Below are 19,552 nucleotides of genomic sequence, written 5' to 3' on the forward strand. Positions count from 1 at the left end.
ACATGCAGTGGATCTAATATCTGATCTATTTTGTGCTTTTTTCATTTCTTCATTTTTCGAGGCTGTCAGGGATTTACTAATCTAGGAGAGTTATCCTCTCAACTATGATCTTAGCAGAAATCATGGTCCACATAACTTAAGTCTCATTTGCTGTTTGAGGCTAATTCATCGAGCTTGATGATTAGGTATAGTAAAATGATGCAGTGTATGGTGGGGAAATAATTTGCTTTTCTTCAGCTTTCTCAGTGATAGCTCAGGATAGAACACCAGAACAGCACTGCACTTCTAGGCTCAGCTCATGAGGAGAAAATACAGTACTATAAGCCCCCAGGAGAAAGCTCACCATTGACCTTGTTAGGATTTTGGCCACTGAATTGAGTGAGGGCAGGATCCTCTTTGACGTTTTTTCCTTGATGTTGATGCTTTCAAGATCTTCCTGAAATTCAATAGGACAGGTCATTGGGAACCACCTTGTACAATTCTGATTGTTTTCCAACAGACTGAGATTAAAAAGGCGTTTGGGCAACAAATATTCTATTGAAACTGAAGACTTATACTTACAGCTGACATGATAAACCTGGCATTTCCATCCCAAGGAGCCATGGAAGATTACTGCAGTATAAGGTTAACTTCAGTGAATTCACTGAATCAAAACAATGGAGATTGCCTACACTGATTGCAGAATCTGAGATTTTTTTCAGTTTATATATATTGATGAAAGCTTATGAAGTCTCCACCAGGTTAAATCATTTGGATATCTTTCCCAATACCAATAAGTTTTTTAAATAAAATTGTTCAGGCCTTTAACTATCCTGTCTGTAATTCTGCTTGAAAAAAATAAATCATCCTGTAACAAAATACAGTTTTTTCATTCCAGCAAGATGAATATTGCTTCAAGCTTATCAAGCTTATCATGTAACTTTGCTAAAAGTAATATTAACAAACACAGAACTTAGCTATACGCTTTTAACAAAATAAGACAGAAGTTGATTTGTGGTTTGTTTTAAGAAACACCAGAATTCATGTCTGACTTGTTTAAAGAGCTTTATCCTTTTGGATTATAGAACTCCCTAGGATTTAATAGGATTCAATGCATGTTTTATCTACTAATTATATGGGACTCATTTTCAAGAAGGCAATACCCTTTGGAAATGAATATTCTCGCTCCTCCCCCCCCCCCCCAGAAAAAGTACATAATTAACTTTAGCATGAATTTTCAGGTAAGCAATTCTTACTGGTAATATTCATGACAAAATTTGAGTTAAAAAATGTTTTTAGAAGTAGCCCCAAAATTTCAGAATAGTTGCCCAGGATTATAGCAGCATACAGCTCTGGAGCAGCAGTCCAGCACCAAGACGCTGGTACAGAGCGTTGCAGTAATGGGCAGTCTTAGCAGTGAGGTAGCTCTGCAGTAGTGTTTAGTGAATGAGTTCAAACCGGGCTTCGACAGCTTTAAGGAAACAGCATTGAAACTGTAATGCAGGTTCAGAGTAAAAGAATACAGATAAAGGGACCTTCTTCACACAAAGATCTGTGGCTGAATGTTGCAGGCCAAATTCTGTCTCGGAGAGAAGAAAAAGGGAGTAGCTATTAATTTTAGTCGACTACGAACTACTATAAGTGCAAGCAGTATTTGGCCAGGAAATTTTTGTTTATTTTGTGAAAGTGTGTCCGAAGTGCGGTGCTAAGGGTAAGCATGTAATGTCTTTAACTTACTCTGAAGTTCTCTAATTTGTTTTATTCTTCCCTGTTCTTCACCTCTCCCTGTCTCCCAAGCAAATACTTAACCATCTTTGTCTTCCCTTCCCACGTTCGGACGTGAATTAATTTCTCATCTGAATGAGTATGTTCATGAATAGTTTAAAATCAAGTCAAATGCATTTTTTCTTCTGGATTTAATATGCAAATTTACTCCCAGAACTACAAATGAAACTCAGCTGTAGCCACCTTTCTTATTGTCTCTCTTTAGTGAGTGCTATTATGAGGGTTTAAGCATGACAGATTTTTTATCTCCAATTTGCAGTAAGCAATCTCAGAAAGCAACCCCTGCTTTTTCATTATTATTTCTGGAATTATTTAATTGCTGTTACTATATTTTCTTTTAATTTTCTGTGCATATGGTAAAAGCTTTCTGTGCTTTATTGCAAAAGCTTAGGAAAAAATCCCTCCACATTTAGATGACCAGGTTCCATTCAAGTGCTTTTAGGCCATATTCATCATATCATCATCCTCCTCCTCCTCCTCCGCCTTTAAGGAATATAATGAACATTTTCACTTTGTGGTAGTGTTTAATTTGCCAGCCTCACATCATTACAACAGCTTTCAGGAGATCAATAGGAGCAAACTAATATTACTGGTATGGTACAGTAAGGTTCAAAAAATTTTTTGCCTTCAGAGGCTTCTTAAAATTATTGTTTTAATGTAATCACTATTTAGACAACTCGCTTGAAGAAACTGTTAAGGGAAAATGCAAAATTGCTCTGCTATTGCAATCCAATAAATATTTGTGGAAGGCAGAGTTGATTAGGTCAAACAAGTACGCTAAAGACCTGATATTGCTAAAGGGTTTTCTTTACACTAATGAATGAAATGCCGTGATCCATGCCATAACACTTGGTGTAAATTAGGAAATTGTATATCTAGCCTATCAGCAGCAATAACTGTGATGTTTAGAATTATTAGATGCCTAGTTATGCTATGAACAGTGCAGGCACATCCTCAACACACAGTCCTTGCTCCTGTAAAAGCATACAGGGAAAGAGCTGCAGTAAGTGGATACAAGAAGACGACAATCTGGCAGTGAGCACTGGCAGGCTCTACAGCAAGTAGATATTTTTTGTAATTGAGTGCCCAGCACACTGGCCCGCACTGCCAACTCAGTATTGAAGTCAGTTATGAGGAAAACAACTTAATCTTTGAAACTTTCCCTGATGCCCCAAGGCTGGTACTTCACTATTCTGTCACTTCTCAAATTGGTCCAAGTTTTCAAAACCAAGCTGAACTAAATGCTTTCACTATCTTTTGCTGTCAGTCCTTGTTGTTTTTTAAAATGTTCATTTGCTTCTCTGGATTTATTTCCTTTTTTTTTCCCCTTCCACATTTTGTCAAATTTCTAATCCCTACATGTCTCCCCCAAACACAACACAAGTCAGATGGAAATTTTCTTTAATTTCTTTCAGTATTAAGAAGTTGTTTTGTATTCCAGTCTGGCCTTTCATGAAGTGCGTTTACATGCTGTACAAGCAGTTAAGATCCAAGCGAAAGCAGCTCTATAGAAACCTCTTGTAGCCTAATGGTAACATCTTACTTCCTCATGTAACCATTCATGAATCTGTGTTAAGAAAGTAAATGAAATGCATCTAAACCTATGAGGAGCTGGTCACAGTTTCTTAAGATGTCATTGCTGCAGGACTCTTTTTTTTTTTTCTTTTAAACTAAACTTTTTCTGGAGATTACTAGAAGAAAGTCTTGGCAAAACAGAATGGATCGCTCTTCCTCATCCCTGTCAGCCCCAAGGTAAGTGGTTTAAATATACTTCACTCTTGTTCACTTTCAGTCAGTGCTTGAAGAAATTAATCCATCTTCCAGAGAAATTATTCACAGCTCCACCATGCAGTCCTAAATACTCCAGATAGCTTCTGCTGGTTGTGGGTTTTTTGTTCATTTGTTTTAGAAATGGGAAGCAATTGATTTGTGCAACAGATAGTCATCCATTTGGTCCAGGCAGACTGCACTGCTGCGTTTCAGTGCTCAGATGACATTTGAGGTGTAATTCATATTGCAAAAGGTGATAAACCTAGCACTAATTTGTGTTTCTACATGAGCTCATATCTGCAAGGGAGAAGAGGCATTTTAAAACTTTAACCGTAGAGTAGCTTCTATCAGTATGGAAGCTGCGAGTGGCTCCTGTTTATAAATCAGGTGTTGTATTTAATAAGTTGAGTGCATGGATTTTGAGGTCCTGTTTTCACTGTAGTACTGTGTGCAGAATCATCATTAGCCCCACATGTCTGTTAGAATAGAAGAATGCACAATAAAATAATAGTACTCTTTTTACCCTTAGGTAAGCCACAGATCCTATGTTTCAAGAGAGGCCTGACGATTTATACTAACATAACTTTCTGCAGTAATTCAAAGGTTTTATTAGGATAGGTTAAAACTAAGATGGAGAAGATAAAGGCCTACCACATCCTCTCCTTCTGTTTCCCTTCCCTGTTACCCAATGGAAAAGAGGGAAGGTACGGGGCTTCCGTAGGTCATCAGCCATATCGGCTTTTGCTGGATTTGTTCTACTCTTAATAGTTACAATTAGGTAGTGCTAGATTCTCGCAGTGCAAAGGAGCAGCAAGAAGCCATTAATAATCTATAGGCAGCATTGACACAGGTGCCATGACAGAAGCTTTTTGTAAGTGATTTTGCCAATGACTAGGTGAAGTGCTTTGTTTTACGCTGAGACACGTTATGTTTGTGTTATGACACTGGAACTGGCGTGTTCTCTCCAATACCTGGCTTGCAAATTGTGGTGAAAACCAGAGGAAAGTGACATTTATTGTTGTGTGGGTATTCTATGCTTGGAATTTTTTTTAACTATTCCACATTTCTGCTAGAGGTGCACTATTTGCCTTTTTTGCTACATCTTTTTCATCCTGAATAAAGACTGCTTTAATGAACTAGGTTGTGCAATACGTAAGGGTAGGGAGATAAGATTGTTCGCTAAATTGGTGGACCAGTGTTTCTGTACTGGTGAAATTTCTGTGCTTTGTGTGCAATTAATTCAAAGTTTCAGGAAGATTCTCTTTGAACAGATAATTTTGAGCTCTTTCAGTTGTGTTAATTGAAAACACCTGCCTCCAAAGTATTTGCCTTTTTCAGTTCTAATAGATAAGCCAGACACCACATTTCTCATGCCACATGCTGTATTGAACTGTCTTATCTCCTGTATTTTTCCATTTTTGGTGTCACTGGGGTCTCTTTTTTTTTTTTTTTTTTTTTTTTTTTTTTACTTAAAACAACATCGTAACTTAAGACTAGATGGGTACAGACATGTACTTGAGTTATATAGTAAGGAATGCATCAACTTTCCTAGAGATTTTTAGAGGAGATTTAACACCCTGTGAATCAATTTGAGACAAGCAGAATATGGAAGATGCATATGGAAAACAGGTTTGGCAGAATAGTCTTGTACAGATACTAAAAAAAAGTTTGGGTTTTGCTTTTTCTATGGAAATAGATGGTATTCAAAAGAACTTTCAGAAGAGGCATCTAACTCTCATAGCTCTAGTAACCTCAAACTATGACTTTCAATGCAAATCACTTTTTGTTGCCTTCAGTTTGAAAAAAGTTAAGGAAAAAGCTATGAGAAATGTATAAGGTCTCAGCTAATGTTAGACCTGAAAAACTAGAGAAAATAAAGCCAATGCTGCTGCTGTTACTATTTCACTGAGGAACATTTCAGTAAATTACAGAATCACAAAATCGTTTAGGTTGGAAGGGACCTCTGGAGATCATCTAGTCCAACCTCCCTGCTCAAGCAGGGTCCTCTAGAGCATATTTCCCAGGATCACATCCAGACGCGTTTTGAATATCTCCAGCGAAGGAGACTCCACTACCTCTCTGGGCAACCTGCTCCAATGCTCTGTCACCCTCACAGTGAAGAAGTTTTTTTTTTTTTTTTTTTTATCCCACTAAATTATCCCACTAATGTCTGTGAGCACAGCTATAAGCCATAGTTTGAAAAGTAACTGTTAGCAAGATTCATGTTTAAGAAGTATTGGCAGAAGTGTGTGTGTGTTTTGGTTTTTGTTTTTTTAAATGCTACTGGTGGTAGAATTTTCTCCTAACTTTATGCTGGGCACCTAGTCCAAGCTTGCTGCTTCCTCACAAAATATAAAGAAATATATCTTTAATTTCTTATTCCTTTCTATTTATTTCTTGAGGTTTTGTTAAGTTTACCTTTAATCCTCTAGCAATTAGATTTACACATATTCTGTCTTCTTTTGTACAGTTGGAATAGCCATGCTGGTTTTCCTTTGAACTTCTTCAAGGCTTTCTTCGTAAGTGTGCGTTGACACTGAACTGTCAGTACTGCACCTTTCAATAGTATCCATAACCTCGGCAAAGATTTTATCCTTCTGTTTCTTTCCAGCAAGTATCATAGTTTTCACGTAGCTTTCCTTTGGAGAGTAAGCCTTACTGTTGTCTGCGTTTTGGGGCTTTTGTTGCACCTACAAGGAAGCTGAATCTAAGGATGATATGATTCCTAGCTTTTTTCCTGCTGTAACCTTTCAAACCAAGTCCTGAGCCTTGATCAGAAGCTTCTCCTCCTGTGACTCTGCTACCTAGATGCTTCATGAAGAAGGCATCTGAAAATGCAGGTCTGAAAATTTAATTTCAGCATCTCATGCTGTTTATTTACCCTAATTACCCCAGTAATGGGATAATTGAAGTTTCGTGCTCTTACAGTCTTTCCAATTTCCTGTAGAACTTGCTGTCATCTTGGTCAAGAAAGGAGAGAGATGCTTCTAAAACTATATTATTCTTATCTTGAACTCAAATTTTAATTCATCAGAATTCTATTTATAGACATATAGTTAACTTATCTAATCTGAAGCATTCATATAATACTGCTCTTCCAGCAGCATGTCATTACTCTTCCTCTACTGTGCTAGTCACATTAGCATTTCTGTTTTCACAAGGTTTATTTCTGAATGCTCTGTCAAAATGAAATCTATTTATAAAAAAAGAAAAAACAAAAAAACAGATTAAATTTTTACCTGTGAATGAGTCCACGAGTTATTCTGATTAATCAATGTATCAGTTGTAGGGATTTATCTCAAGTGTTATTGACTGGTTCTATACCTGACAGTGTGCTTCTGTCACCTAATAGGGTGATTATTAATAACACTTGCGCAGCATTTTACAACTGATGATGGAAAACTGAACAGAGTTTTGCAGCTGTCCATCAGTGCCTCCTAAGGGAAAGCGGGAAAGAAAGCAGGGAATAAATTACTGTACTGCTTGATTGATGCTCTTAGATGCTTCTCAGAAGTCTGTTACAACTACAGATTTTTTTTCAATACTTGAATGCCGAAGAGGCAAGGGATGCCTGAAAATCCCACTAGGTGCAGGGAGGAACCCAAACCCCTTTAAAGTGCCTGTCTAAGCCTGCTCAGTTTCACAGATCTGTCAGGCTTCCGGTGTAAAGTACTGTGGCCTGAGCACATTATGCTGCATTCAGATATATTTAATGTAGTGTTTTGTATTAAAAAGATAGCTTTTGATGTTAGCACATCTATTCCCTTGTCCAGCAGAAAAAAAAAAAATCAATGAACAGTGGACACAATTTCAAGGAACTGTTGTGTCCCGTCGTTTTACGTAATGAAGATAAAGACCCATGTATGCAGTAGAACTGAAGAACTAGCACATTTTTAACTAGTAATGCGAGTACCACCTAGGCCTGCCCAAATTCTAGCCCAAACAGCCACAGTAGTAGAGGGAGTAGAAACTAAACTCTCTGATCTCTGGTCGGGAGGACACTGGCACTGAATCTGTTGCGGATATAGATTACAAATCTTAATCCCAAGGACAGCTCTTTATTTTTCTCCTGTGAGATAACTGTTATCTCAGCCTCCTGTGCTACCTTTCAAATATATTGGAAGCTGCCTGGCCAGCCAGTCAGTGTCATCTCTGAGTACCAGTTGTGCAAACTGCTTATGCTATACACCACATGGCTCTGTATGTTGTGTACCTTGCACTTTTCCAGTGGCAATCCTGTGTGTGTGGATGAACAAGTAATTTGGAGACTTGCCAACAGAAACCCCTCTTGCTCTTTGGGCATGTTCTGGTTTCCTACTGTCCTGGACCAGGGTATTTTTGATAATGATTCTGATGTCTTGAAGTTCCTGCCTGAAGCTGAAGCGTGCCGGGGAGGTGGTGGGTTGGGCAGGTGGCCAGAACGTCCTCGCAGCCAGTAGGAGCACGCGTCTGGCGAGAGCAGGGCAGAAACCTCTGAGATGAGTAGAGGGTAACTGCAAGAGGTGGTGTGGCCTTCAGACACTTCAGATGTCACTTTGACAATGACTGAGGAGTTGTTTGAGGAGGTGGGACGGCATTTGGGAGTCTGAGGCTGGAAGGGGGACGAACCCTGGGGTAGAAAGGGGAAGGTCCTGGGCAAGAAGGTCTTTGAGGGCCCAATATATATGGGGGAGAACGAGCAGAACTGGGGAGCTCTGGGGCTGCCAAGCGCATTGGAAAGGTTGGGGCTACTTAGTGGTAAGGGGACCCAAACTCTGGGATAGGAAGAACAGGGAAGACAGTGAGAAACTTGGGCTTTAGGAAGATCATTAAGAGGTGCTGGGGGGTGAGAAGTTGTAAAGTCACCTGAGGAAACCCCTCTCTAACCAGAAACCTCTAGACATGTTTTAGGTTTTATATATATGTAGATATAAAAATATGTAAAATGTATGGAGGTTGTTTTACTATATATATATATGTACACACACACTCCACTGTATTGTTGTTTGCTGTCTGACATATGACAGAAGAGTAAAATTGTAACAGACAATTGCAGTGAAGCAATAGTTGTGCCAGTAATTACTATACCTCATCCTTGATACAATATTTCATTTTACCTCCCCAGTATTTCATACCTGGTAACTAAACTAGTAAAGGCTTATGGGACTGCGACAGCTCCAATCCCTTCCCTATTGCTTGAAATAGAATATTAAAAAATAAAAAAAAAAAAAACCAACAGTAATGTACCCTGCTGAGGAAATGCTGACCTTCTCAATTTTACCCTTTGGGAGGAGGTCAGAGTGCTGAAGAGGCAGGAGGACCCCACGCTATGTGTAATCATGTGGCTTTTCTTGAGTGTTGACTGGACCTGAGGGGAGACAGGTTCGGTTTCTGCTTGGGCACTGCTCTGATAAGTATCCCTGGGCAACTTGCTTTCAAGCTCACTGTCTCAAATACCCTCACAACAATGAGGACAATGTGTTTGTAAGCTACCCACAATTTTCGGTCTGCCTGCTCTGCCCTGGCCCTAATCTGCACGCATCTCCTGGTGTGCTCTGTAGGAGTTAACACATGGGGCTGTTAACAATATGGCTGTTTTCTCTTTAAAGGTTATTGGAAATGAACATTTCAAATAAGCATAATTTCTGAAGAATAAAATTATGTTTATTTGTATTCAGATATGATTCCTGGGCTAATGAAATCACAAAATTTAACATTTTGGCTATGACCAACTTGCAGAATCTGTCACCCACTGCTGTGACTTATATGCTGCCATACTTGCAATTCCCCCTGTGTGACACAACAAGCATTCTCACAATGTTAATATTCATATCAGAAACTAAGATTTATTTAAAATAAAGCTGTAAGAACCTGAAAAGCCTACCTGGCTTCTTTGCCTTTAGAAACAAATGAACAAACAGGAAAACATGCTTTGAGCCCCAGTCACTAGAAAGAAGCAAACAGAAGTCAGCAGAGAAAGTTGTCAAGGAAAGAACAGTTCTTAAATGTAATAGGAAAAAAAAAAGATGTTTTGCTTCTAAAGTGGTCTTAGTCTCAGATGAAATAACTGAATTTCTAATGGCAAATATATAGACACTGGCAGTGCTTGGGTATTCTTTTTCAACCCAGCCAAGCTGGTAAGTGTTAGTTTCCATGTGAGCTTGGCTGAAGGGTCTTTTTCCATCCAAGCTGGAATCTCTGGAGAGCAGCTTGCTACTGTTAAGTTTTAAACTGCTCAGGTCATTAACATACCAAAACGGTGCTGGATCATGAATGTTACATCCTTTTTATGCTTTCTGAGAGTCCATAATTAGGGTGTAGGAGGACCTCCCTGAACAGGCGATGGAAGAACTTGTGAAGCACGAAGGACTTGCGGAGCCCAGCTGTGACACTGGTGCAGGAGCCCAAGGCTAACTCCAGACAACGCAGGCACGGAGGCAACGGCTATAACACCGGACTGCTGCCTCGCAGCACTTGTGCCCTGGGCTAACCTTACCGGAGGGCACAGGAGCACCAAGTTGCTCCAGCTGGTAAGAAGAGGTTGGGCTGAGCCTGGCATTGGACAAGCTCATTTTTAGGCAAGTCTTTAACTATAGAGTTTTGAGAATCGCTGGAGTGGAGTGCTCCCCAGCTTTTTCCTCCATATGTTTGTCCTTTAATCATTGAATTGAGACAAATCTTCCAAACCCTGACAGCACTGCAGATGTCAACAGGGCAAGCTGTTTGTGTTCATTTTAAACGTTCTTGTAACAGTCCAAGATTCAACTAAAAAAAATCACTTAATCCTATACTGTGTACTAAAGAAGTTGTCTGAGGCTTGGTAAAATATCTTGTTATGTCAGAAATCATTTGTAGTCTCTCTGCAAGAGCCCGTTTTTTCTAACTGAAAGATAAGAAAGGATTAGGTGGTGGGATGAACATAAATCTTACGGGGACCTACCCCTTTCTGATTAGCTGAAGAACAATAACAATAGGGACAAGAGAGCAAACGCCAGTCACAGCTAATGGACTTGTGAAAGTTCAACTTTGATTGGGAATTGAACTGGCATTAAATAAGAATTATCACAAAAAAATAGGATTAGAATTTGGATTTTACATGTTTGTTTTCATGGGATGATTTTGGGATATCTGTATACTTGACAGCCTGCATCAGATTTTTCCTATGCTCCTACTTGGCCAGAGCTAGCTTAAGCAATCAGGGCAGGTTGCCCAGCTCAGCAGAAGTCACATATTGTTGAGGCGCAGAAATCGTGAGCTACAGCAGCCTACTTTTAGATGTAGTAGTGCTAAAAGCAGTGTTGATTTCCATAATATATTAGATTGTAAATTGCAGTGCATCATAACCAGCAAAACCATCCTTACAGCAGGAACAGGAATATGCAAAAAAAATTCACGATACTATGTCAAGGTATACCATTTCCTTTAACTACTCAGACCTGTCAGTTTCTCGGGGGGGGGGGGGGGGGAGCAGTTTGGTTTTTTTTCACCCTATGCAACCACCTAGCCCTCTGCATGCGTCTGATGCATCAGGTGAAGAAAATCACATAGCTGTTCTGATTATCTGATTGTGGCAAGTAATCACTTTGTTAATTATTGTCTTCTATGTCCTTCTGTCATTAGGAGCTATTTTGTTATTTTTTTTTTGTCCCTTAAATAATTGCTTTTAATAAAAAGAATTGAAAACCTAAATGGGAAACCATGGACTTAAAATGTTCAAGATAAGGATTACATTTTGTCTTCAGTCTTCATCTAGTCTCTCATTGGACACCATTTAAAATTTGCAATATACAGAAGAAGAAATTAAGTTATAAGCTGTTATAGAAGGAGATTGTAACCACCTTCAGATTTGGGCTGGAAACATCTCATCTTCTGTATCTCTGTCTCATTATTACCATTATTACCATTATTACCAATTCTTATTTGATAAGAACCTGAGGAGAGAAAGATTTTTCTTTCTAGCCATCTAAAATAAAATACTTATGTATTAGCCAGAAAGAAATTCAGTACACATCTCTGCAGTGCAAATGTTCATTTTTTCTTAAAACCATATGTTGCTTAATGTGCCTGAGCATGGTATTTCTTTAAGATATGTGTTATAGTTGGGAAAGTATTTCTGTCTTTGCATTCCTTTTTCATTTTAAACAACTGGAAACAGTTGAAGGTCACCAAACTATTACATCAAATATATCTTATTTTAACAATAGTACAGTTCATTTATTTTAAAAGTCATTATGATGCACCCTATTCAATATTATCCATGTATAATAGTTTTAAGTAGTGTTTTCCTCAAATACTGTAAATATAAAATTCATAATCTGTTTTTTAGATGATCTGTACTGTTCATGCTTCCCATAAAGTATTAAATAACAATTATCATTGTTTGGAAGAAATTGAGTCACACCAGGGTAATTTTGGATTGAATGAGAGGAATTCCTGTTGTATAGTGTCACTGTGAATTAACGGTATTTTCAGTCATTGCAAGTAACATTGTCAGAAGTTTGGGAATTGTGATCAAATTATTTTTAGCTTTGACTTTTTTATTGATCAATATCTGGATAGGCATTTTTATAATGTCAAAATAAATCTAACATGTACAAGGTACAGCTGAAATACAAGAATGATAAAACTAAGGTGATAATACATAATTTGTAGTTGTCTTATTTTCTTAAAAGAAACAAATTGACACAAGTAATACTGCAGGATATAAATGGACCCTGTATTTCTTCAGGCATGTACAGCCATCCTTACAGGTCCTGAATCTTCTTTTCAGTGGTGTATTAGAAGTTTGTTCAACTACTTTGGTGTCCTGTTCTTTTCACACCTTAATTGTGAGCTGATTTTGTGGTTTTTTTCATAATATTGTTCACCCCAGTGTCCTCTTGCCCACCAGACTGGAATTAAGCCCCTCTTTTTATACTTGTGATTGTTTCATTGTGACTACTGCTTTTAGTGTTGTGACTTCTGGCATTCCTCATTTGTGATCTACCTTGTGCCTTTCCAGTACTGTGGTGTTTCCATTCCACAGTAGCAAGAAGTCAAGATCATTCCTGACACAAGTATATGGATGTGTATTTCAGCTAGAATTCATATTTACTTGTCTTTTCAGTGTTCTGACAGACTTTCTGGTGAAATAAGCTTTCATTTTTTTGAGAGAGAGAGAAAGAACATATCTCTAAGCGCCACTAGCAGTTCTGACAGTTTTATGTCCATATTACTGTACCTCGGTAAAATAAGATGTCTCCTCGCCTGAGGAGGGAAGGATGCTTTATGGTGTTCTGAGCATCTTAGCTGGCAAAAAAGGTAGGATGGGCTAAAAACTGTTGCTCAAATGATACAAAGGAGTGCACTTCACACTGGGACGCTACGTAAAGGAACAGTTATTTGTATGTGACAATTTTCTTGCTTGAAGTCAAAGTTTGTAGCAGCAAAAACATCCATGACGCCCATTCCACGGTGGATGTCAGTCTCTCATCTGTATGTGTATTACAAAAATTGACTGTAGAAGTTTGTGGCTGAGAAGGGTTAATTCATGGAAGTAGTATTGACAAGCTTCTCAGAACTGATTCTAAGCTAGCTTTCCTTTATAAATAAAATCATTAGCAGGTGAGTTTTCTATTCTTAATGTACAAAGGCCCTACATGCAAAAGTATTACAGCAGTTGCACAACCTAATGTACAGTTTGGCCACAGCAGTGCCAGATATTAATACTGCATCAATAACTTAACCTTTCACTGGAAAAATTAAAACACTGAAAATGGTTAAAATAACCTCATTTTTCTGTTTTAGAACTGTTTGAAGCATTCCGTAATCTTTTTAAGTGTTTAATTTGAAACATTTTGAAATCTCATTTTTTTAGGTCAAATGAACAGATCAAATGAGCTCAACCAACAAAATATTTCACCAATCCTGATCTTCACTTTTCATCTAGCCCTAACAGCTGTGCCAGCTGGGAGCTGTTGCCTTTCTTTCATCTGTGAAGATGTTGATCGGAAAGGCCAACAGATCTGGGACTAGACAGTGCTGTGAGATCAGTTCCTCTCTCCCCGCAGTTTGTCTCCCCCACCATGGGAAAGAACAGATGTGGCCACATCAGAGGAAATTGTAAAGTTGGTTTTAAGGAAAGAATTCAGTAACAACCTCTAATAAATCTTCAAATATGGTTTATTTAGTGGTATTTTACAAATTATGTAAAAATGGCAAGACTTGTAAGAGTAACAGAATGGAACCTGAAGTCCTTGACTTAACAGAGGTTATCTCCGTGGTCTTGTTTTATTTTTATTCTGTCATCTTTTTGACTAACAAATGTTTTCACTGTTAGACCATCTTCGTATAAGGCTAAAGTAGAACTTGTTTGTTCTGCCTTGTCAGAAGTAATGTCTACCACATTTTTTCCTCGTGGTATTATTTTTTCCTCATGGTATTGTTGTCCTGCTGTAGACATTTCAGAGGCCGTATAATTAAATTGGTTTTCACAGATTTTTTTCTAATTAATTCTGATAACAAGTTTACAAAGCTTGACTATACTATAGGACTCACTGGGCAAGATAATTAAGAAGACTTTTTTTTTCAGCTGGGCATAATTGTTTCTGTTAGGACGCAAATGATCATAAGCTAACAATTTACTTTTCAGCTGAAAGAGCTGTGTTTTATAGGTAAACCATATAAAATTAGATAACATATGCTCTAAGTGACAGACTGGATGTACATGTTGATTCATGCCACTACATAAGCACAGCACCAAAATCCTAGAGACTGTTATTTTAAACTCAGGCAAAAATAAGACCTAGTCTTTTTGATGCAAGTTGATTTGAACAGTTAGTTGTTGTTTGTCATAGCCTACACGCCTAGCTGCAAATGGTGCCTCCAAATATAAGTGTGGAGAAACTTAATAGAAAAAAAAAAAAAAGTTGTTTTCACCTCTCCTCTATGCACAGTACAAGTTTCACAAAGGGACAGAGAGCACAGAAAACTGTCTGAATGCTATAAAATGCAGCAGCAGTCAGGCAGAGGTCTAAGGTTAAGAGTGGTGGGCTAAATGACAAAAAAAAAAAAAAAAAACTTTATGTTACATTCCTTCTCTGGGTTTTCTTAATTGCATATCCTCTTCCTGCAATATTCATTTTGGTTGTATGCTATTATGTGAGTTCTGAATCATGAATTGCGTCTCCTTCCCACTTTAAACTCATTTACACAGAATATTTTGCAATATTTATTGAGCAGACCACGAAATGCGGAAAACACTCTTCTCTAAGCAGAGAACGTTGCTCTGCCCTTCTCCATTTCAGCCATGTATCTAAACCTTTTTTTTTTAAAGCAGCTGGTGTTGAAATGCTCCCAAAGTAGTTAATTGCACCTAGCAAATGGGGCTCGTTACAGAATATCTTTATTGGGTTCAGAAAGAAGGTGTGAACTAGATGTGTGGCGAAGTGACAAAAGTCATGGTAAGGATCCCCTGATGTTTCTTTCAGATTCCAGGATTAGTTGCGCTGAACTTGGGAGATCATCCTTTGTCAAGTATAAGAATTTATTAGAGCTAAGCCGTTCTACGCATATGACAGACAGTGGACAACACAAAACAATTAAGACAAAGCAATCTACTAGTATAACAAAGCTAACACAGCTGAAAATAGAATACATGTATCAGGGGTCTACAGGTAAGCCATGGGTGCACAGTACAATGATCGTTCTCACCCTTTCCTTGTCCTTATGGGCCACCTCTCCAGTATGGTTTTTCCCTGGATTGTTCTCACCACGCTCGAGCTATGCCAGGATGATTCAGGTTCTCCCTGGCAGCTGCCATTGGGGCATCCCTGCTGATAGGTAGGTTGTCGGGTCTGCAGGCCCGCTGACGGCGAGTCCGAGTCCACACAGAGCTATGTGGTTGGCTTACTTTTATCCCTTCTGGGCTTAGTTCGTTATGCATTTGAACGCTGCCGGACCACGGTTACGCAACAGAACCAACTGTCTCAGCTGATAACAGTGTGGTCAATGGATAACAGTACGGATGTTCAACAGATAACCCAGTGCACAATTCCACAGTACCTAGATGCCTGTGGTGTGAGTCTGTGGAGACACGGAGCTCCTGGAGCGAGTCTAGTGAAGGACTACTATGGTGATGAAGGGACTGGAGCATCTCTTATAGGAGGAGAGGCTGAGAGAGCTGGGACTGCTCAGCCTGGAGAAGAGAAGACTGAGGGGGGAATCTGATCAATGTGTCTAAGTATCTGAAGGGAAGGTGTCAAGAGGATGGGGCCAGCCTCTTCTCCGTGGTGCCCAGCGATAGGACAAGAGGCAACAGGCACAGACTGAACCACAGGAAGTTCTGTCTGAACCTGAGGAAAAACTTCTTTCCTGTGAGGGTGACAGAGCACTGGCAGAGGTTGCCCAGAGAGGTTGTGGAGTCTTCTTCCTTGGAGATATTGAAGATACTGAGCAGGGAGATTGGACTAGATGATCTCCAGAGGTCCCTTCCAACCTCAGCCATTCTGTGATTCTATGTCACTTCCCCTTTGCTGAATAGGTTTGCTCAGTGCTCATGGGGTCACTGGAGGGCTACAGCAGCCCCACAGTGCGGTGACTCCAGCCATGGTGCACCCAGGGTGCCTTAACTCTTGGGGAGCACCGCAGAGCAAACTCCTCTTCGGTGGGCTGCACCATCCTGAGCTCCATGGTTGCTTGTGCGGTGCCTATCAGTATCCAGATGAGACAAAGCATCAAGGAGACGATAAAGGGCCAGCATTAGGGATATTTTGAGGTAGGAAAGCAAAAAGATGAAATTTGCAGAGTTCATTGAGGAGTTTGTAGTTCAGGCCTCAAGAAAAGCATGCATCTTGCACGTCTTTACTTGTCTCTTACAGTAAAGAGTCTTAGGTGAAGAATGGAAGCTCTCCACAAGGCCTTTCTGCTGCAGTTTTACTGAATTATGGGTGTATCCTGAGACAGAACATGGAATATCCCAAAAGGTAAGGAACGAGCCCTAGAGCGGGAATCAAAACCTGGATTAATCTTGTATGTTGCTGAGGAAATTAACCCTGCAACATCATCTTGCACTATTTAGAGTTTCCTAAATTCAAGCTACCTTTTATTGATGTCCCCCCCACCCCCACCAAAGTGCTAAAGGACTGGATTTGGTGGTGAAGTCTCTTGGCCAGCTGAAGGAAAGAGCATCGCTCTGAGAGACAGTACAGTGGTTGGTGTCAGGAGTAATTCAAGGGAAGAAACGAACATATGGGTTGTCAAAAAATATTTAGGTTGCATTATGCAAATCTGTTGATGTATTGTCTTGAAACTTAGCAAGCAATAGAGCTAAAGGTATTTTGGTAGTAAACTACAGTAGTTAATATTTAATTAAATATTAGACATTGGAAGTGTATAAGAATGTTGTTCTTCTGTTACATATTTCCCAGTGTCCACATAAAATATGTTGACTTAATAGTGGTTACATGCTTTCCTGCATATGCAAAAATTTGTCCTCTACTGGTAATTATTTTGTATCAGTTGCTTTATGCAGTTAAAATTAATGAACCACTTTATAACAACACGGAGAAGCCAGATTCTTTCAAATTGTTTTGTAGGTGGCTTAACTGATGCAATTCAAAAAAGATCTAGTACTGCAAATGTGCCAATGTTTTTCTCAGTAGCTGTTTTACTTATTACATCATCTTACACTAATGCACTGATCCAGAGGCTCATACATTCAGCAGGTGAACAAGCTGGTCGGTGTTGTGCTTTAACAAAATCTTGTGTGTTATATGAAACGTCATGGTGATTACGCAGCCTCAGAGAATAGGGTCATGCAGTCTTAATGGATTAGTTATAAACCTATATGAAAATGGCCACAGCTTGCTATTGCTCTGTAGCAGCAGAAAAGGAAAGACATTTATTTCTCATTTAGAGATAACTGTCTGTGGGCTGTATGTTTCCTTAGACCAGTTTCTCTGGCCACCCAGATTCAGTTATGTCTATGCTGACGTGATGAAGAAGAAAAGCGTGAGTCTTGCTCACTTTTTGCACGCTTCTGCCCTTTCTAATAAAGTGTTTTAAAACTCCCCGTGATGACAAGTGCTAACTTCCTGCAATTTTGCACTCTGTGTTGTGTCATCCAGAGAAAACTGGAAACAGTTGTGTCCAAAGGAAAAGACAATACGAAGTGACAACTTGCGCTGGCCTGCAGGAACTTGATCACGTTAACTCCCTAATGGAGAAGCTAATGTATGTCACCGTTGTAGCCCTGTGCAACGAATACAGATTGGAGAGAACAGAGCTGCCTCTAGTTGAATATGTACTGATCAATGTGCAAATGATTACTGCAGCTTTCATTTTCAACTATGACTGGTAAAGACCTTCAATTTAGATATTACTGCCTGTGTTTCTCATTTTACAGTTTTGAAGGAATTCAGTGAAGTGAAAGATTGAGTGACAGATTGCTATTATTCACTCAAAATGTAAATAAACAAAAAAAGAATAAGGTGTTGGGATCCATTCAATAATAAATTAAAAAATAATAAAAAAATAAGTAGAAGTGAGCAACTGTTTTCATGTCTAGGCAGTTCTCTCATGGTGAATTTGTTTGCAAAATCTTAAATTAACAAGTAATTTTATACAGCAAATTACTATTTAAATGGAGTCTTATTAGCTGCAAACTTTGCATCTGCAAATATAAAAACAATTACTTTTCCCTGTGAAGAACAGACATAATCTTGTGGCTAAGACTCTCGCCAGAAACCAGAGAAATTTCCCATTTTTGCCTCAATTTCTTTGTCACTGAGGAATCTCTTAATATATTAATTATTGTAGTTGTAAAGCAGGAGTAACAGTTATCTTTTCCTTTATTTTTACCTCTTGGACCTAATAAGAGCCGTTCCTTACCTTATCAGTGATGTCTACAACAAGAGATCCTGAGCTTAATTGCTCAAAATGTTTCAGTTATAATATATCATAATCATATTAATCATAAGACTATCAATATTTGAAACCTATTCACAGTAGGTGTTCTTTCTCTAACAAAGAACTCATGAGGTGGAAATGATGAACAATTCCATTTTCTCTTCTTCCTAGTCATGAGGAATTTTCCTTGTCAGGATTTATTAAGCATTCAGCAACACTTTCAGTGCTAATGTTTACATGACCTGTAAAGTGATCATTGACGTTTCCAAGACACTGTAGTGATACTAACCACTATATAAATGATTCCAAATTAATTTAAAAGCAGAGAAATGAAAACTTATGCAAGAAAGTGTTTGAACTGAATACACAGTTCTTAGAGCAGAAAAGAACTCGGGAAATACATCTTCAAGGACAGTGCGGGTGCTGTTGGGCTCTCCCTCGCCCAGGTACGTGCTCTGGTTTGATGCACCATTACTGTGCCACTTGGCAACTTTGTACTTCGCAGGAAAAGCTAAAAGAGGTCATTCACAAGCATCCTGCAGGCATTTCTGGGCATAACTTGCTAGTCTCCTCTCTGGAAAGGAAATCAGATCTGGAAACATGCCGTATTCCCAGGTGCTCCTTAAACTGCTCTTTACCATAGCCTCAGCGTACCCAGTTTTTCAGCTTCTGTATTGTATGAGGTATTCCTTACACTAGGAAGAAAAGAATAATCTGTGGTAGAGAGAGAAACATTACATTCCCAAAGCATAAGCTGTTACCAGGTCAGGAGAAGCGTCTTTTTTCAGATGCTGGAACTGAAGATGGTGATAGAGGGAGGCTGTGACTGAGGCTGGCTGGCAAAATGCAGACCAGCAAAATGGAAATATGCTGGCCTTCAATCTCGTGTGGCTGCGAGGAGCACCTGCCTCTGCAATCGCTTGCATTTCTCCTCTCAGGCACAGAAAGCCCCATTGCTACACGCAACAGTGAAACAAGTGAGATAGCAGGAAAGACTGTGTTTGAGAATCCAGCATTAGGTTCCCTCTTCATGTCTTTTAGGTGCTTCGGTAAGAGATGTGAAGTTTAAAAAAATATCCCCCAAATGCATCAGCTCTCAGAAAACGTTCATGGAGTTTACTTATGTTGACCAGTAGGTGAGGATAGGCACTGA

General features: G+C 39.1%; 1 long non-coding RNA gene across 1 annotated transcript in view; it reads left to right on the forward strand.

Moving 5' to 3' along the window:
• The window catches only part of LOC138067842 (uncharacterized), a 40,867-nt gene extending 23,167 nt beyond the window's left edge, over positions 1-17,700 (forward strand). The window contains exons 2-3 of the long non-coding RNA XR_011142263.1: positions 16,371-16,475; positions 17,619-17,700. This is a non-coding gene — a long non-coding RNA (uncharacterized lncRNA). The remainder of the gene's footprint in view (positions 1-16,370; positions 16,476-17,618) is intronic.
• The last annotated feature ends 1,852 nt before the right edge of the window (positions 17,701-19,552 follow it).

Source organism: Struthio camelus, chromosome 7, assembly GCF_040807025.1.
Source record: "Struthio camelus isolate bStrCam1 chromosome 7, bStrCam1.hap1, whole genome shotgun sequence".
NCBI classification, from domain to species: domain Eukaryota; kingdom Metazoa; phylum Chordata; class Aves; order Struthioniformes; family Struthionidae; genus Struthio; species Struthio camelus.